Consider the following 17,780-nt stretch of genomic DNA (forward strand, 5'->3'; position numbering starts at 1 on the left):
GAAAAATCACCCCTGGGTGAGAACCACTTTTCTTTGTTATGAGGACTATAGAATTTAGTAAAAGATACAAATATGGGTCCAGAAAATTAAGGAGGCTGCTCTATAATATTTGGTTGTCACAGATCTTAAAAAAGTCTTTTCTTTTTCGATTGTATGGCACAGGAAAGTCAAATCCCATTTTACCTGTACATGGTTAGGTATGCAATCATTTTTTATGATGTTGCTTCAAGGACACCTACTGTAATCAACTGGGGCCAGATGGCTTGGATTCATGAAATGTACTCAACCGCATTGATAATATAATAGCTCCTAAATTCACAGAAAAAACTTTTGAAACTGACAGAGTAGAACTGGCTTATAATTATATAAGGGTTCCAGGGCCTAAATAACAAAAGGAAAAAGAAAAGAAGACTTAGGTTGGAGTTGCTAAAATATCTAGTAATGTAGTCTTATTTTTGGACTACTCAAAGCAAGAAGAACTAATGGTTACTGGGTTGGTTTCAATTTTGGAAAATCCTTACATAGACTTATGACTGTTTGGGAGACTCTAATAGTCATTTCAGACTGCCGTAACAAAAATAGAAGACTGGGTAGTCTAAAGAAGAAAGTTATTTCTCACACTTCTGGAGGCTGAAAAATGCAAAATCAAGGTGCTGGCCAATTTGGTTCCTGTTGAGTCCTCCATTGCTGGTTTACAGGTGACTGCCTTCTCTTTGTGTGCCCACATGGCCTTTCTTCCCTATGAGAGAAAAATAGCAAGTTCTTTTGTGTCTCTTCTTATAAGGGCATTAATCACACCATGAGGACCCACCTTTATGATCTCATATAACTCTAATAACCTCCTAAAGGCTCCATCTCAAATACCAACACATTGGGGGTTCATGCTTTAACACAATTTGGGAGAATGCAGCATTCTGTCTGTAACAGGGACTCTGGAGGTACTGAGTTAACACTTTGAAGGATGTGGGCAAATGTCCTAGGTGATCTCAAAAAGGCTTTTTCATAAAGAAGTCATTGAACAACAAAGCTCCCTAATTAGACTGAACTGATTTCTTTTCAGGAAGATACTGGGGACATTAAACCAGAGGCTATTACATTCCCTTGGAGCACAGTTCCATCTCCTGAGATTTAATTCCTGCCTAGTAGATGCAGTGATTCTCAGCATTTGATTTTTTTGTGAGATTCAAATCAAAAGGTAAAGATTTATACCTGGAAGTAATAAAATAATTAAAGAAAAACAAAGGGGACAAAAAAAATGTTAAAGTAAGCCTGCTTAAAAGGTTAAGCTACATGCTGTCCATCTGGCTATGTTTGCCCTGTGTTTACTGAAAATAATACCCACAGATGGTATACAATATTATGCATCAGAAAAAAAAATTGAACACAGAAAGTAGAGATTATTCAAAGTCCTATGACACAGAAGCAGGAATTGTGAAAGCTTTTGTAGTCAAGCCAGACCAAGATTTATGTAGATGATGTGGATGAAATCTGTCTGCTTAAAGAAAGAGGTGTTAGTGATTGAAATGGTTTTGGGAAGGTCTGAGTTAATATGATTTGTGGGGAAAATATTTTTTAAAATTTAAGGTCATCATTAAAGATGGTGGCATGAGAGGTAAGACAGAGGCTTCCTCCTAAAACCGCATATAATATGAAAATATAATTAATACAACAAACCCTGAGAGAGCAACAGGAAAGAGGACTGCGCCAGACTGCACACACCTGGAGAAAAGAGCGGACCTCACGGAACAGGGTAACTTACCAAAGCTGTGGCCTGGTGGGGTCCAAGCCATTCCGCCACCCCAGCTCACCGGTGGGAGGAAGAGAAATGGAGTGGGGGAGGGACTGGAGGCCTGGGACTGCTGAACACCTAACTCCAGAGATCTGCTCTGGGAGCACAAACCTACATTTCATGGTGCGTTCATGATACTCTCATGATTACGGGGTTGTAAAGGTAAGACAGGCAGAATTCCTGGAGAGACTTGAGATTCCAGCTGCTTGTGGAAAGCAGGGATCCAGATCTGGCTGCTCTCGGAAAAAGCTTATACCTGTGTGCTCGGCCCACTAGTTCAGGCAGTGGAGACAGGCATAGTAGCCTGGAAGCAGGAAACAGCTCTTTCCTCCCCGCAGGCAGCAATACCACTCCCCTGCGACCCCCAACATTGCTTCAGGGGCTGAGCAGCTCCAGAGAGTAGAGCTTCTGGACACTAGAGGGCGCCATATCCAAATATGAAACACCAAAGGAACCTGGTCCAGAGTAAAATTATTAATACAACTCTCGAGAAAGATTTAAATGACATGGACCTCATGACACTTCCTGAAAGGGAGTTCAAAATAAAAATGATTAACATGCTAATGGAGGTATGGAAAAATATTCAAGAACTCAGGAATGAATTCTGGTCAGAGATCCAATCATTCAAGAGCACAATGGAGGGTATTAAAAGCAGATTGGATTTGGTGGAGGAGATAATAAATGAAATAGAAACTAGAGAACAGGAATACAAAGAAGCTGAGGCACAGAGAGAGAAAAGGATCTCTAAGAATGAAAGAATATCGAGAGATCTGTGTGACCAATCCAAATGGAACAATATTCGCATTACAGGGATACCAGAAGAAGAAGAGAGACAGATATGGATAGAAAGCGTCTTTGAGGAGGTAATTGCTGAAAACTTCCCCAATCTGGGGAAGGACATAGTCTGTCAGGCCATGGAGGTGCACAGATCTCCCAACACAAGAAACCCAAGGAAGACAACACCAAGACATATAGTAATTAACATGGTGAAGGTCAAGGATAAGGACAGACTATTAAAAGCAGCCAGAGGGAGAAATAAGATCACATAGAAAGGAAAGCCCATCAGGCTAACATCAGATTTCTCAACAGAATCATTACAGGCCAGAAGGGAGTGACATGATGTATTTAATGTAATGAAGCAGAAGGACCTGGAACCAAGATTACTTTATCTGGCAAGATTATCATTTAAATTTGAAGAAGGGATTAAACAATTTCCAGATAAGCAAAAGCTGAGAGAACTTACCTCCCACAAACCAACTCTACAGTCTTATTTTGGAGGGAATGCTGCAGATGGAAGTGCTCCTATGGTTTAATAGCTGTCACCAGAGGTAATAAAAACACAGTAAAGAAAGTAGAACAGCTAAATACTAAGCAAATGGAAAATTAAATTAACTATACACAAAATCAAACAAGGGACAGACAAACAGCACAGAATAAGATACTTAATATATTAAGAATGGAGGAGGAAAAAAAAGGAGGAGAAAAAGAAAAGAAGCTTTAGATTGTGTTTGTAATAGCATACTAAGTGAGTTAAGTTAGATTCTTAGATAGTAAGGAAGTTAACCTTGAACCTTTGGTAACCACGAATCTGAAGTCTGCAATGGCAATAAGTACATATCTATCAATAATTACTCTAAATGTAAATGGACTGAATGCACCAATCAAAAGACATAGAGTCACTGAATGGATTAAAAAACAAGACCTATCTATATGCTGCCTACGAGAGACTCACTTTAAACCCAAAGACATATACAGATTAAAAGTGAAGGGATGGAAAAAGATATTTCATGCAACTAATAGAGAGAAAAAAGAAGGACTTGCAGTTCTTGTATCAGACAAAATAGACTTCAAAACAAAGAAAGTCACAAGAGACAAAGGACATTACATAATGATAAAGGGGTCAGTCCAACAAGAAGATATAACCATTGTAAATGTCTATGCTCCCAACACAGGAGCACCTACATATGTGAAACAAATACTAAAAGAATTAAAAGGGCAAATAGAATGCAATGCATTCATTCTAGAGACTTCAACACTCACTAACTCTGAAGGACAGATCAACCAGACAGAAAATAAGTAAGGACACAGAGGCACTGAACAACACATTAGAACAGATGGACCTAACAGACATCTACAGAACTCTACATCCAAAAGTAGCAGAATACACATTCTTCTCAAGTGCACATGGAACATTTTCAAGAATAGATCATATACTAGGACACAAAAAGATCCTCAGTGAATTCAAAAACATTGAAATTGTACCAACCAGTTTCTCAAATCACAAAGGTATGAAACTAGAAAAAAATTACACAAAGAAAATGAAAAATCACACAAACACATGGAGGCTTCACAACATGCTCCTAAAAAAACCAATGGATCACTGACCAAATAAAAACAGAGATCAAGCAACATATGGAGACAAATGACAACAATAATTCAACACCACAAAATCTGTGGGACGCAGCGAAGGACGTGCTAATAGGAAAGTATATTGCAATACAGGCCTACCTCAGGAAAGAAGGACAATACCATACATTTAAGCAATCTAAACTCACAATTAATGAAACTAAAAAAAGAAGAACAAATGAGCCCCAAAGTCAGTAGAAGGAGGGACATAATAAAGATTAGAGTATAAATAAATAAAATCAAGGAGAATAAAACAATAGAAAGAATTAATGAAAGTAAGAGCTGGTTCTTCAAGAAAATAAACAAAATAGATGAGCCCCTAGCCAGACTTATCAAGAAAAAAGAGTCTACATGCATAAACAGAAACAGAAATGAGAAAGGAGAAAAACGGGCATTATGATTAGCACACATGATATAGTGGGGGAGGACATGGGAAAAGGCAGTATATACAGAGAAGACAAGTAGTGATTCCATAGCATCTTACTATGCTGATGGACAATAACTGTAATGGGGTATGTGAGGGGGAGTTGATAATAGGGGGAGTCTAGTAAACTAATGTTCAAGTAATTGTACATTAATGATACCAAAATTAAAAATTAAAAAAAGTAGTAGGATAACAGCCAACATACAAAAATCAGTTGTATGTCTATACATTACCAATGAAAAACCTAAAAAGGAAATTACAAAAGCAGTTCATTACAGCAGCAGCAAAGAGACTAAAATAACCAAAGAAGTGAAAGACTTCTACAATGAAAAGTACAAAACACTGCTGAAAGAAATTGAAGACATAAAGACATGAAGACACATCTCACATTCATGGATTGGAAGATGTGATATTGCTAAGATGTCAGTACTACCCAAAGCAATCTAACAGTCAACCCACTCTCAAAATCCCAATGACTTTTTTTCTGTCATTAGGATTTTGAGAGAGTGTAATTCATATGGAATACAAGGGACCATTGAAGAGCCAAGACAATCTTGAGAGACAAAACTGAAGGACTCACACTAACTGAAATCAGAATAGTGTGGTATTGGCATAATGACAAGCAGATAGGCCAGTGGAATGGAACAGAGACCCCAAAAGTAAGCCCTTGCATATGTGGTCAGATGATTTTTGGGTGCCAAGATCACTCGATGGGGAATGACAGTTTTTCCAACAAGTGGTGCCAGGAAAACTGGATATCCACATGCAAAAGAAGGGATCTTTTCCTAACACAATGTACAAAATTAATTCAAATTTGATCAAAGACCTAAATGTAAGACCTCAAATAATATAACCCATAGAAGGAAAAATCGGAGAAAAGCTTCATGACATTGGATTTGGCAATGATTTCTCGGACATGGCACCAGAGGCACAGGCAACAAAAGAAAAAACAGATAAATTTGACTTCATGAAAATGAAAATTTTGTGCATCAAAAGGCACTATGCACAGTGTAAAAAAGAAACCCAACAGAATGAGAGAAAATATTTGAAGATCATATGTCTGATAAGGAATTAATATCAAGATTATATGGAGGACTTCTAAAACAGCCCAATTCAAAGTAAAGGACTTGAGTAGTCATTTCTCCAAGGAAGATACACAAATGGAAATAAGCACATGAGAAGATACTCAACATGACCAATCATTAGGGAAATGAAAATCAAAACTACAATAAGATACCACTGCATACCCATTAGAATGGCTACTAAAAAAAAAAAAAACCCAAACCCCAGCAAGTGTTTATAGGATGTGGAGAAATTGGAGCCCTTGTGTACTCTTAGTGGAAATGTAAAATGCTACAGCTGCTATGGAAAACTGTATGGTGGTTTCTCAAAAAATTAGAAGTGGAATTTATGTATGGAAAATGGAATCCTATATGTTCAGCAATTTCACTTCTGGGTATATACCCAAAAGAATTGAAAACAGGATCTCCAAGAAACAGTTGTACACCCATGTTCATAGCATGTTTAACAGTAGCTAAAATATGATAGCAAAATATAAATTTTTATACAATAGTGTCCCTGGAATAATACAGATTGATGAATGGATGATCAAAATGTGGTCTGTAGATATAATGGAATGTTATTCAGCTTTAGAAAGGAAGAAAACTCTGCGGTATACTACAAAATGGATAAACCTTGAGGACATTATGCTAAATGAAATGAGTCAGTCACGAAAAGACAAATACTGTATGATTCCACTTACGAGGTCCCTAGAGAAGTTAAAATTATAGACAGAAAGTAGAATAGCTGTTAACAGGGGTTGGAGGAAGTGGAGAATGAGAAGTTATTATTTAATGGGTGTGGCGTTTTAATTTTTCAAGATTAAAGTGTTATGGAGTGCTGGATGCACAGCAATATGAATGTATTTAATCCAACTGAACTGTACATTTAAAAATGCTTAAGATGGGAAACTATGTTATGTGTAATTTACTAAAAAAGAAAAAAAACCCCAAAAAACCGTGCAGGAAACATTTTTCTTAATGGGACACTAAATGCATTCTCTGCAGGGTTAGGAACAGATGACAGTAGTACTGTCAGCATCACTACGCAAAATATATTGGAATCCTGGACTGCATGGGAAGAAACAGAAATAAGAATACCTTAAGAAAATGAACATGGGAAGAAATAGAAAAAAGAATGTCTTGAGAAGAAAAACACCTAGCCAGACTTATCAAGAAAAATAGAGGGTCTACACACATAAACAGAATCAGAAATGACAAAGGAGAAATCACTCTGGACACCATAGAAATACAAAGAATTATTAGAGAATACTATTAAAAATTATATGCTAACAAACTGGATAACCTAGAAGAAATGGACAACTTTCTAGAAAAACACAACCTTCCAAGGCTGACCAGGGAAGAAACAGAAAATCTGAACAGACCAATTACCAGTAACAAAATTGAACTGGTTATCAAAAAACTACCTAAGAACAAAATCCCTGGTCCAGATGGCTTCACTGCTGAATTTTATGAAACATTCACTGAAGACCTAATACCCATTCTCCTTAAAGTTTTCCAAAAAATAGAAGAGGAGGGAATACTTCCAAACTTATTCTATGAGGCCAGCATCACTCTAATACCAAAACCAGGCAAAGACACCACAAAAAAAGAAAATTACAGACCAATATCCCTGATGAACATAGATGCAAAAACACTCAACAAATTATTAGAAAACCAAATTCAAAAATACATCAAAAAGAACATCCATCATGATCAAGTAGGATTTATTCCAGGGATGCAAGGATGGAACAACATTCGAAAATCCATCAACATCATCTACCATATCAACAAAAAGAAGGACAAAAACTACATGATCATCTCCATACATGCGGAAAAGGCATTTGACATAATTCAACATCCATTCATGATAAAAACTCTCAACAAAATGGGTATAGAGGGCAAGTACCTCAACATTATAATAAAGGCCATATATGACAGACCCACAGCCAACATCATACTGAACAGCGAGAGGCTGAAAGCTTTTCCTTTAAGATCAGGAACAAGACAAGGATGCCCACTCTCCCCACTTCTATTCAACATAGTACTGGAGGTCCTAGCCATGGCAATCTGACAACACAAAGAAATAAAAGGCATCCAGATTGGCAAGGAAGAAGTTAAACTGTCACTATTTGCAGATAATATGGTATTGTACATGAAAAACCCTAAATAATCCACTCCAAAACTGCTAGATCTAATATCTGAATTCAGCAAAGTTGCAGGATACAAAATTAACACACAGAAATCTGTGGCTTTCCTATACGCTAACAATGAACTAATAGAAAGAGAAATCAGGAAAATAATTCCATTCACAACTGCATCAAAAAGAATAAAATACTTAGGAATAAACCTAACCAATGAAGTGAAAGACCTTATATAGCCTGAAAACTGTAAGACACTCTTAAGAGAAATTAAAGAGGACACTAACAAATGGAAACTCATCCCATCATCTTGGCTAGGAAGAATTAATATAGTCAAAATGGCCATTGTGCCCAAAGCAATATACAGATTCGATGCAATCTCTATCAAATTACCAACAGCATTCTTCAATGAACTGGAACAAATAGTTCAAAAATTCATATGGGAACACCAAAGACCCCAAATAGCCAAAGCAATCCTGAGAAGGAAGAATAAAGTGGGGGGAACTCGCTCCCCAACTTCAAGCTCTACTATAAAGCCACAGTAATCAAGGCAGTTTGGTACTGGCACAAGAACAGACCCACAGACCAGTGGAACAGAATAGAGACTCCAGACATTAACCCAAACATATATGGCCAATTAATACATGGTAAAGAAGCCATGGATATACAATGGGGAAATGACAGTCTCTTCAACAGATGGTGTGGGCAAAACTGGACAGCTACATGTAAGAGAATGAAACTGGATCACTGTCTAACCCCTTACACAAAAGTAAATTCGAAATGGATCAAAGACCTGAATGTAAGTCATAAAACCTAAAACTCTTAGAAAAAAACATAGGCAAAAATCTCTCGGACATAAACATGAGCGACTTCTTCATGAACATATCTCTCCAGGCAAGGGAAAAAAAAGCAAAAATGAACAAGTGGGAGTATATCAAGCTGAAAAGCTTCTGTACAGCAAAGGACACCATCAATAGAACAAAAAGGTACCCTACGGTATGGGAGAATATATTCATAAATGACAGATCCGATAAAGGGTTGACATCCAAAATATATAAAGACCCCATGCACCTTAACAAAAAGCAAATAAGCCAATTAAAAAATGGTCAGAGGAGCTGAACAGACACTTCTCCAAAGAAGAAATTCAGATGGCCAAAAGACACATGAAAAGATGCTCCACATTGCTTGTCATCAGAGAAATGCAAATTAAAACCACAATGAGATATCACCTCACACCAATAAGGATGGCTACCATCGAAAAGACAGACAATTGTTGTAGAGAAAGGGGAACCCTCCTACACTGCTGGTGGGAATGTAAATTAGTTCAACCATTGTGGAATTCAGTATGGAGGTTCCTCAAAATGCTCAAAATAGACATACCATTTGACCCAGGAATTCCACTTCTAGAAATTTACCCTAAGAGTGCAGCAGCCCAGTTTGAAAGACAGATGCACCCCTATGTTTATCGCAACACTATTTACAATAGCCAAGAAATGGAAGCAACCTAAGTGTCCATCAGTAGATGAATGGATAAAGAAGATGTGGTACATATACAGAATGGAATAGTATTCAGCCATAAGAAGAAAATAAATCCTACCATTTGCAACAACATGGATGGAGCTAGAGGATATTATGCTCAGCGAAATAAGCCAGGTGGAGAAAGACAAGTACCAAATGATTGCACTCATATGTGGAGTATAAAAACAAAGAAAAACTGAAGGAACAAAACAGCAGAAGAATCACAGAACCCAAGAATGGACTAACAGTTACCAAAGGGAAAGGGACTGGGGAGGATGGGTGGGAAGGGAGGGATAAGGGTGGAAAAAGATAGGGGGCCTTACGATTAGCATGTGTAATGTGGGGGGGGGCATAGGAAGGGATGTGCAACACAGAGAAGACATAGTAATTCTATAGCATCTTACTATGCTGATGGACAGTGACTGTAATGGGGCTTCTGGGGGGGACGTGGTGAAGGGGAGAGTCTAGTAAACATAATATTCTTCATGTAATTATAGATTAATGATAACAAAATAAATAAATAAATAAGGTCATTCATCATGACCAAGTGGGATTTATTCCAGGGATGATAGGATGATATAATATTCAAAAATCAATCAACATTATACACCACATCAACAAAAAGGACAAAAATCACACAATCATCTCAACAGATGCTGAAAAAGCATTTGACAAAATTCAACATCAATTCATGATAAAAATTCTTAACAAAATGGGTATAGAGGGCAAGTATGCCAACATAATAAAGGCCATATATGACAAACCACAGCTAATATCATCCTTAACAGTGAAAAGCTGAAAGCTTTTCCTCTAAGATGGGGAAAAAGAGAAGGATGCCCACTCTCGCCACTCTTATTCAACATAGTACTGGAGGTCCTAGCCATTGCAATCAGACAACACAAAGAAATAAAAGGCATCCAAACTGGTAAGGAATAAGTAAAACTGTTACCGTTTGCAGATGGCATGATATTGTACATAGAAAAACCTAAAGAACCCACTGAAAAACTACAAGAAAAACTGAATTTACCAAAGCTTCAGGATGCAAAATTAATACACAGAAATCATTTGTATTCCTATATACTAACAATGTATGAGCAGAAAGAGAAATCAGGAAAACAACTCCATTTACAATTATATCCAAAAGAATAAAATAATGGGAAGAAACCTAACCAAGGAGGTGAAAGACATATACCCTGAAAACTATAAGACATTCTCGAGAAAAATTAAAGAAGACACCAACGAATGGAAATACATCCTGGGCTCAGGGATAGAAGAATTAATCTTGTCAAAATAGCTATCATGCCTAAAGCAATCTGCAGATTCAATGCAATCCCTATCAAAATACCAACAGCATTCTTCAATGAACTAGAACAAATAGTTCTAAAATTCATACGGAACCACAAAAGACCCCGAATAGCCAAAGCAATCCTGAGAAGGAAGAATAAAGCAAGGGGTTATGATCCCTGACTGCAAGGTCTACTACAAAGCCACAACAATCCAAACAATTTGGTACTGGCACAAACAGACCCATAGATCAGTGGAATACAATAGAGAGCCCAGATATAAATCTACACATATATGGTCAATTAATATCCAATAAAGGAGCCATGAATATACAATGGAGAAAAGACAGCCTCTTTAGCAAAGTTAGACAGCAGTATGTAAGAGAATGAAACTGGACAAAATGTTGCTCAAGTAATTGTATATTAATGATACCAAAATAAAAACAACAAAAAAAGAGAATGTCATTGGATTACTGTCTAACTCCATACACAAAGTAAACTTGAAATGGATCAAAGACCTGAATGTAAGTCATGAAACCATAAAACTCTTAGAAGAAAGCATAGGCAAAAATCTCTTGAATATTAACATGGACAACTTTTTTCTGAATACATCTCCTCCAGCAAGGGAAACAAAATAAAAAAATGAACAAATGGGACTACATCATACTAAAAAGCTTCTGTACAGCAAAGGTCACCATCAGCAGAAAAAAAAGGCATCCTACAATATGTGAGACTCTATTCGTAAACTACTTATCTGATAAGGGGTTAACATCCAAAATATATAAAGAACTCAGACGCCTCAACACCTAAAAAAAAAAAAATAACCCTATTAAAAAATGGGCACAGGATCTGAACAGACCCTTCTCCAAGGAATAAATTCTGATGGCCAACAGGCACATGAAAAGAAAAGATGCTCTACACCGCTAATCACCAGGGAAATGCAAATTAAAACCTTAATGAGATATCACCTCATACGAGTTAGGATGGCCAACACCCAACAGACAAGAAACAACAAATGTTGGCGAGGATGCACAGAAAGGGGAACCCTCCTACACTGCTGATGTGAACGTAAATTAGTTCAATTATTGTGGAAAGCAGTATGGGGGTTCCTCAAAAAAATAAAAATAGGAATACCATTTGATCCAGTCATTCCACTCCTAGGAATATACCTGAAGAAAACAAAATCCCTGATTCAAGAAGACATATGCACCTCTATGTTTATTGCTGTATTATTTACAATAGCCAAGGTATGGAAGCAACCTAAGTGTCCATCAGTTGATGAATGGATAAGGAAGAGGTGGTACATATACACAATGGAATATTATTCAGCCATAAAAAGAAAATAATCCTACCATTTGCAACAACATGGATGGAGCTAGAGGGTATTATGCTCAATGAAATAAGCCAGGCAGAGAAAGACAAGTACAAAATGATTTCATTCATTTGTGGCATATAATAACAAAGCAAAACTGAAGGAACAAAATGGCAGCTGACTCACAAACTGCAAGAAGGGACTAGCGGTTACCAAAGGGAAGGGGTTGGGAAGGTTGGGTGAGAAGGGAGGAAGAAAAGGATTAAGGGGCACTATAATTAACACTTACAATATAGGTAGATCACAGGGAAAGCAGTACAGCAGGGAGAATCAATTAGTGACTCTATATCATCTCACTACACTGACAGACAGTGACTGCAATCGGTTGGGGGGCCGGTGAGGACTTGATAATATGGGTCAATGCTGAAACCACAATCTTGTTTATGTGAAACCTTTATAAAATTGTATACAATGATACTTTATAAATGATATATATATATATATATATAGTTCTGCTCAGCTTGGAAAGCTAGTCTCTGCTACTTAAGGTCATACTCTGTAGATTAACCTGAACTTCTTAAATGATGATCTCAGGAGGGCAAGTCTTAATGCACAAACCCCTTTCAAGTCTCTGCTTAATGCGTATTTTTTACTATCCATCAAGCAAGGCAAACCTAGAATCAATGTGTAAGAGGTCTCAAGAGTCAAGGTAACAAATTTTTCAAGAGTTTCCAAGTATTTTATGAGAGAAAGGGAGAGGGAGCTAGTTCTTATGCATGTCAAGAGCTCAGTTTTGGAGTCATCCTAAGTTATGTCCAAAAGAGCCACTTGTAAGGGCAGAGGCCAGCAAAGGGGAGAGGGTTACATAAAGGCATAGAGAGAGGGAAGCACATTCACAGGGGCTATTACTGTACAATGTAGCACATCATTGTTAAATGTTAGTTGCAGGAATGATAGACTGGATGTTTGTATCCTCCCAAAATTCACGTTAAATTCTAATATGCAATGTGATAGTATTTGGAGGTGGTGCCTTTGGTAGATGATTACGTCATGAGAGCACCACCCTCACCAATGGGATGAGTGTCCTTATAAAAGAGGCATGAGAGAGATCCCTTGCTCCTGCCTTGTGAAGATACAACAAAAAGATACCTTTTGTGAACCTGGAACGGGGCTGTCACCAGACACAGATACTATGGATGCTTTCCTTGATCTTGAACTTCCTAGCCTCCAGAACTGTGAGAAATAGATTCCCATTGTTTATAAACTACCTAATCTAGGGTACTTTATAGCCACATGAATAGACTAAAACTGGAAACTTCCAGCTCTTTTTCTAGGCATACAAGCATATTCACAACTATTGTGCCAGACGGGGATTTCAACTCTGGGCAAGTTCACTCTGGATTCACTGAGACAGAGCGACGACAACAGAATGTTGGATGTAAAAGGGTTAATACCAAGCTTTATTCTCACAGTGCCAGGTCGAGTGCTAGAATCACATTTGCAAGTGGCAAGTTTGCAATTCCCCTGAGCTTCTGTCTCTGCCAGCCCAACACAGCACTGGGTGGAGCTCTTATAAAGGCTCATTGCCAACACATGTGCAAGCACATGCCTGTGGGCATTGTATGTGTGCAGTGGGCAAGTAGATTAGGGTCCAGTGAGGATCCTGCCCACAGGAACTTGCATTTTCCCTATAGGAAACACATATTCTGAATAGATGGGATGACTGATTATGTTTGCTTAAAAAAGTGAAACGTCACTAAATATGTGCAAAAAATCCAACTGCAATTGAAAATCACTCATGAGCTATATTACAGAGATCCAGAACTTAATATAATTCCTCAACAGAATTGTACTGAGTGCCCACTTTTTCTAATAATCCAACAGTACAATTGTGGAAAAATTAACCTGTAGAAAAACTACATGGATCTGGGATATTTAGCTTGGAAAGTTAAGTCCTCTCAGTTCAATAATTTCATGATTTTAACTATTTTAATAAAAACCTAATATACTTTATTAAAGTTTGTAAAACTTTGGCCTGCAGCATCTGCAAAGTCTGCATTCACAAGGACAACTCATCTTTCAAGTCTTTCAATGTCCACAGCTTGCTGCACACTGATTTCTCTCCCTGAGAACACAGCAAAATGAAACATTTACTACAAATAGTGGATTTTAAATTTCTCATGGCCATGTTTTGTATTAGATGCTGAAGAAGTAGGTTATCATTCACTTTCTTGATAAGGCAGCAAAAAAGTGAATGGAATATAGGTTGACTGGTACAGAAAACAGATGAAGCAATTATAAAAGTCAAGACTTTCCTGTGAAGTAATTTTAGTCAGATAAAACTGCTCATAAAACCGCAGAGAAGAATGCAAGTTCAGACAAGTGTTCCAGTAGTGAGGCCATTTATAAAATTGTCACATAAATCCTTTCTCTTGGTAAAAACTGACTCATGCAGAAAATTTGATGAAAAAATAATGGCAAGTTTAAGCAATTTTCTGCAAAATTATATAGTGAGTGACTGAACTTGAGGTAAATTTTATTCAGTTAGCTACAAATATACTACAGTGCATTAGGACTTGTACCATAGATAACTTGTATCCTGCTTATCTCCAGTGTGTAGTGTGATATACAAGCTTAAAAATATTAGAATGAGCAAAAGAAGTAAATTTAAGCAAGATTTTGCATTTAGTCATGACTGTAATGACATATGGGTTACAATCTTACCTTCATTAACTATTAGGAAATTACTTGGTTTCTCTGAACCTGTTTTCACTTCAGAAATGAGAATAAAATTTACCATTTGACCAGGTAACCTGAGTTGCTGGGAATATAAGTGTGAGGGGAGCAAGTGTAGAAAAGACCAATAGTGACAAAACAAAACTAGTAAATGAATAAATGGAAAATAATAGCTATAATGAATGGAAAAACAAGGTGCTGCAACAGATTCCAAAACAGTATGGTTTCAAGTTTTATGTTCAGGTCTTTAATCCATTTTGAGTAGATTTTTATGAGTACTGTAAGATAAAGTCCCAGTTTCATTCCTTTGCGTGTGGCCCTCCAACTATGAAAATAAATAAGCAGTTTTAAACATAGTACATGACATTTTATCCCTACCTTCCCCTGCTAAATAAGGAATATGTAATTCAAATTATTGAGTAAACAAAGTTATATAATAAGAATATATTTACTATAGATAGCAAGACTGAAGAAGCACTTTACAAATAGGGTTCCCAGCATGCCTAGGAGACAGCATAACTGTTAAGAACATGTCTTCCAGCCAGAAAGATCTCTGTTCAATTACACCATTTAAGTTTGAGCACAGCATAAACCCACTCCAATCCTCAGTTTCTTAACTTATTTGGAAAATGAGGACAATATAACCACCTTTTACAATGGATTGTTATGAAGATTTAATGGGATAATTTCAGTGTAGTAATCAAAACAGTATGGTATTGGCATAAACACACACACACACACACACACACACACACACACACACACACGGGTGGAACAGAATAGAAAGCCTGGAAATAAAAGACCAGAATATATTATGAAGAAAGGCTAGTCTTTCTGATCAATGGAAAACTGGAGGGCCACACGCAAAGGAATGAAACTGGGACTTTATCTTACAGTACTCATAAAAATCTACTCAAAATGGATTAAAGACCTGAACATAAAACTTGAAACCATAAACTCCTACAAGTAAATACAGGGGTAAGCTCCTTGACATTTGTCTTGACTATGATTTTTTGGGTTTGAAACCAAAAGCAAAGGCTACAAAAGCAAAAATAAACCAGTGGGACTATAGCAAACTGAAAAGCTTTGCACAGCAAAGAAAACCACCAAGAAAATGAAAAAGCAACCTACAGAATGGGAGAATGTATTTGCAAATCATCTTTCTGACAAGGGGTTATTACCCAAAATATATAAAGTACTCACACAACTCAGTAACAAAAAACAATCTAATTTAAAAATGAGCCAAGGATCTGAACATTTTTCAAAAGACATACAGATGGCTAACATGCACCTGAAAAGATGCTCAAAGTCACTAATCACAGGGAAATGCAAATCAAAACCATAATGACATATTTACCTCATACCTGTCAGAACGGCTATTATCAAAAAGATAAGAAATAACAAGTGTTGGTAAGGATGTGGAGAAAGGGTACCCCTCAGACACTGATGGTAGGAATGTAAACTGGTGCAGCCACTCTGGAAAACGGTATGGAGATGTCTCAAAAAATTAAAACCGTAGCTACCACATTACCCAGCAATTCCACTTCTGGTCATAATCTGAAAGAAACGAAATCACTACCTTGAGATATCTGTACCCCATATTCACTGCAGAATTATTTATAACAGACAAGAAATGGAAATAGCCTCAGTATCCGTCAACAGATGAATGTATAAAGAAAATGTGTGTATATACACAATGAAATATTATTCAACCTTAAAAAAGAATGAAATTGTGCCATTTGCAACAACATGGATGGGCCTTGAGGGGATTATGCTAAGTAAAGTAAGTCAGAGAAAGACAAGACTAGTCCTGGGGATGTAATGTACAGCACGGTAAAAAATAATAATGAACGGTACTTGGATATAATCTCTCAGTAAAGGATTAGAAAAAATCACCATAGTTTCAAATCTGATGAATGTCTTTAAAATATACCTCACAAAATCAGTACTGTTTTTATTTTCTACTGAGCTATTTCTTGTTTTACCCAAACACGTGGTCTGGAGATATCTACTATTTCTTTTTATTTTCAAAAGGAATGTCTACTGTCAATTATATTTTTAAATGCTATAAAAAAAAAAAAGGGTAAAGATGAGAGGCGCTTATCCAAACAGTGGAAAATGTTATTTAGATTTCAAATCTACAGCTTAAGGAAGTTACCTAGTGGCATATTATACTCCAGAACGGCTGAGAACAGAGGGATGAACAACACTTGCACAGGAAGAGCTGCAAACACCTGAGCAGGCACTTTCATGTAAGGACACACTTAGTAACCAAGCAAGTTACAGCACAGGACTGGTGACAATTGAGGCCCCTTCGTCTCTCTCCACTCCCAGCAGTTAGCTGGGACAAATTCTAAACTCTTCTCTCTAGAGCCTTCGCTCTATCCTAGCTCCTCAACCTTAAAGTCCTCCAGTTCACGAAGACAATGGTGCTACAAGAAAGGCAGGCGGTATCGGAGAACGAGATGCCCTCTACTCAATGCTTCATTTACCCCAAACCACGATCTTGGCTGCGCGGCCCCCACTCCACTTATGAAGAGGATTCTGACAGCAAAAAAAAGCTAAAACTTCCCCCGCCCCCTTACAGAGGGGACCCCCTGCAGTACCACTTACAAACGTCTAAGGAGAAGACGGGCTTTTCCCACCTCTACACCGGGACCGAGTCCTTCCGCCCACACGGTCCGAGCTTCTCGAAGCCGGGACCGCTCCCCTCAACTCCACCGCCGCCGCTGACCAGCAGTCCCACCTCACCTGGGAGTTGTATCCTAGGAGACGGCTTAGGGAAACCTCAGGAAGAGCGATCCGGCGGGCGGCGCCTTGGGAGTCGCAGTCATCGTCTACCGCACTCAGGTCACCAGCGGAGACGCGCCTGAGCCCTGCGCCTCCCGCCTCCAGCTCCTTCCCCCAGCGCCCCAGTACGGGCGCAGCCCGCCGCACTGCACGCCGGGACGGCCTCCCTCTTCATTCCAGAGACTTCAGCTCCCAGCATGCACAAGCCTCCAGGGAGAAGTGCACTCTGGGATTTGGAGTCCTCATCCGCGCCTTCTACAGTCTTTGCCACAGAGTACAGGGACCCCGCAGGGTTGTCTAAACGTAAAGCATTATCCACTGTC

General features: G+C 38.0%; 1 protein-coding gene across 3 annotated transcripts in view; it reads right to left on the reverse strand.

Moving 5' to 3' along the window:
- The window catches only part of LOC130682349 (metallothionein-1A-like), a 64,946-nt gene extending 47,355 nt beyond the window's left edge, over positions 1-17,591 (reverse strand). For 2 of the 3 annotated variants that reach the window (XM_057496727.1, XM_057496730.1), the window contains exon 1: positions 17,419-17,591. The gene's annotated coding sequence lies outside the window, so the exon portion shown is untranslated. Of the gene's footprint in view, positions 1-619; positions 740-17,418 lie in introns of all 3 variants that reach the window. The other variant, XM_057496728.1, reaches the window with a different exon arrangement.
- Between the last annotated feature and the right edge of the window lie 189 nt (positions 17,592-17,780).

Source organism: Manis pentadactyla, unplaced genomic scaffold (genome assembly GCF_030020395.1).
Source record: "Manis pentadactyla isolate mManPen7 unplaced genomic scaffold, mManPen7.hap1 scaffold_302, whole genome shotgun sequence".
Taxonomy (NCBI): Eukaryota; Metazoa; Chordata; class Mammalia; order Pholidota; family Manidae; genus Manis; species Manis pentadactyla.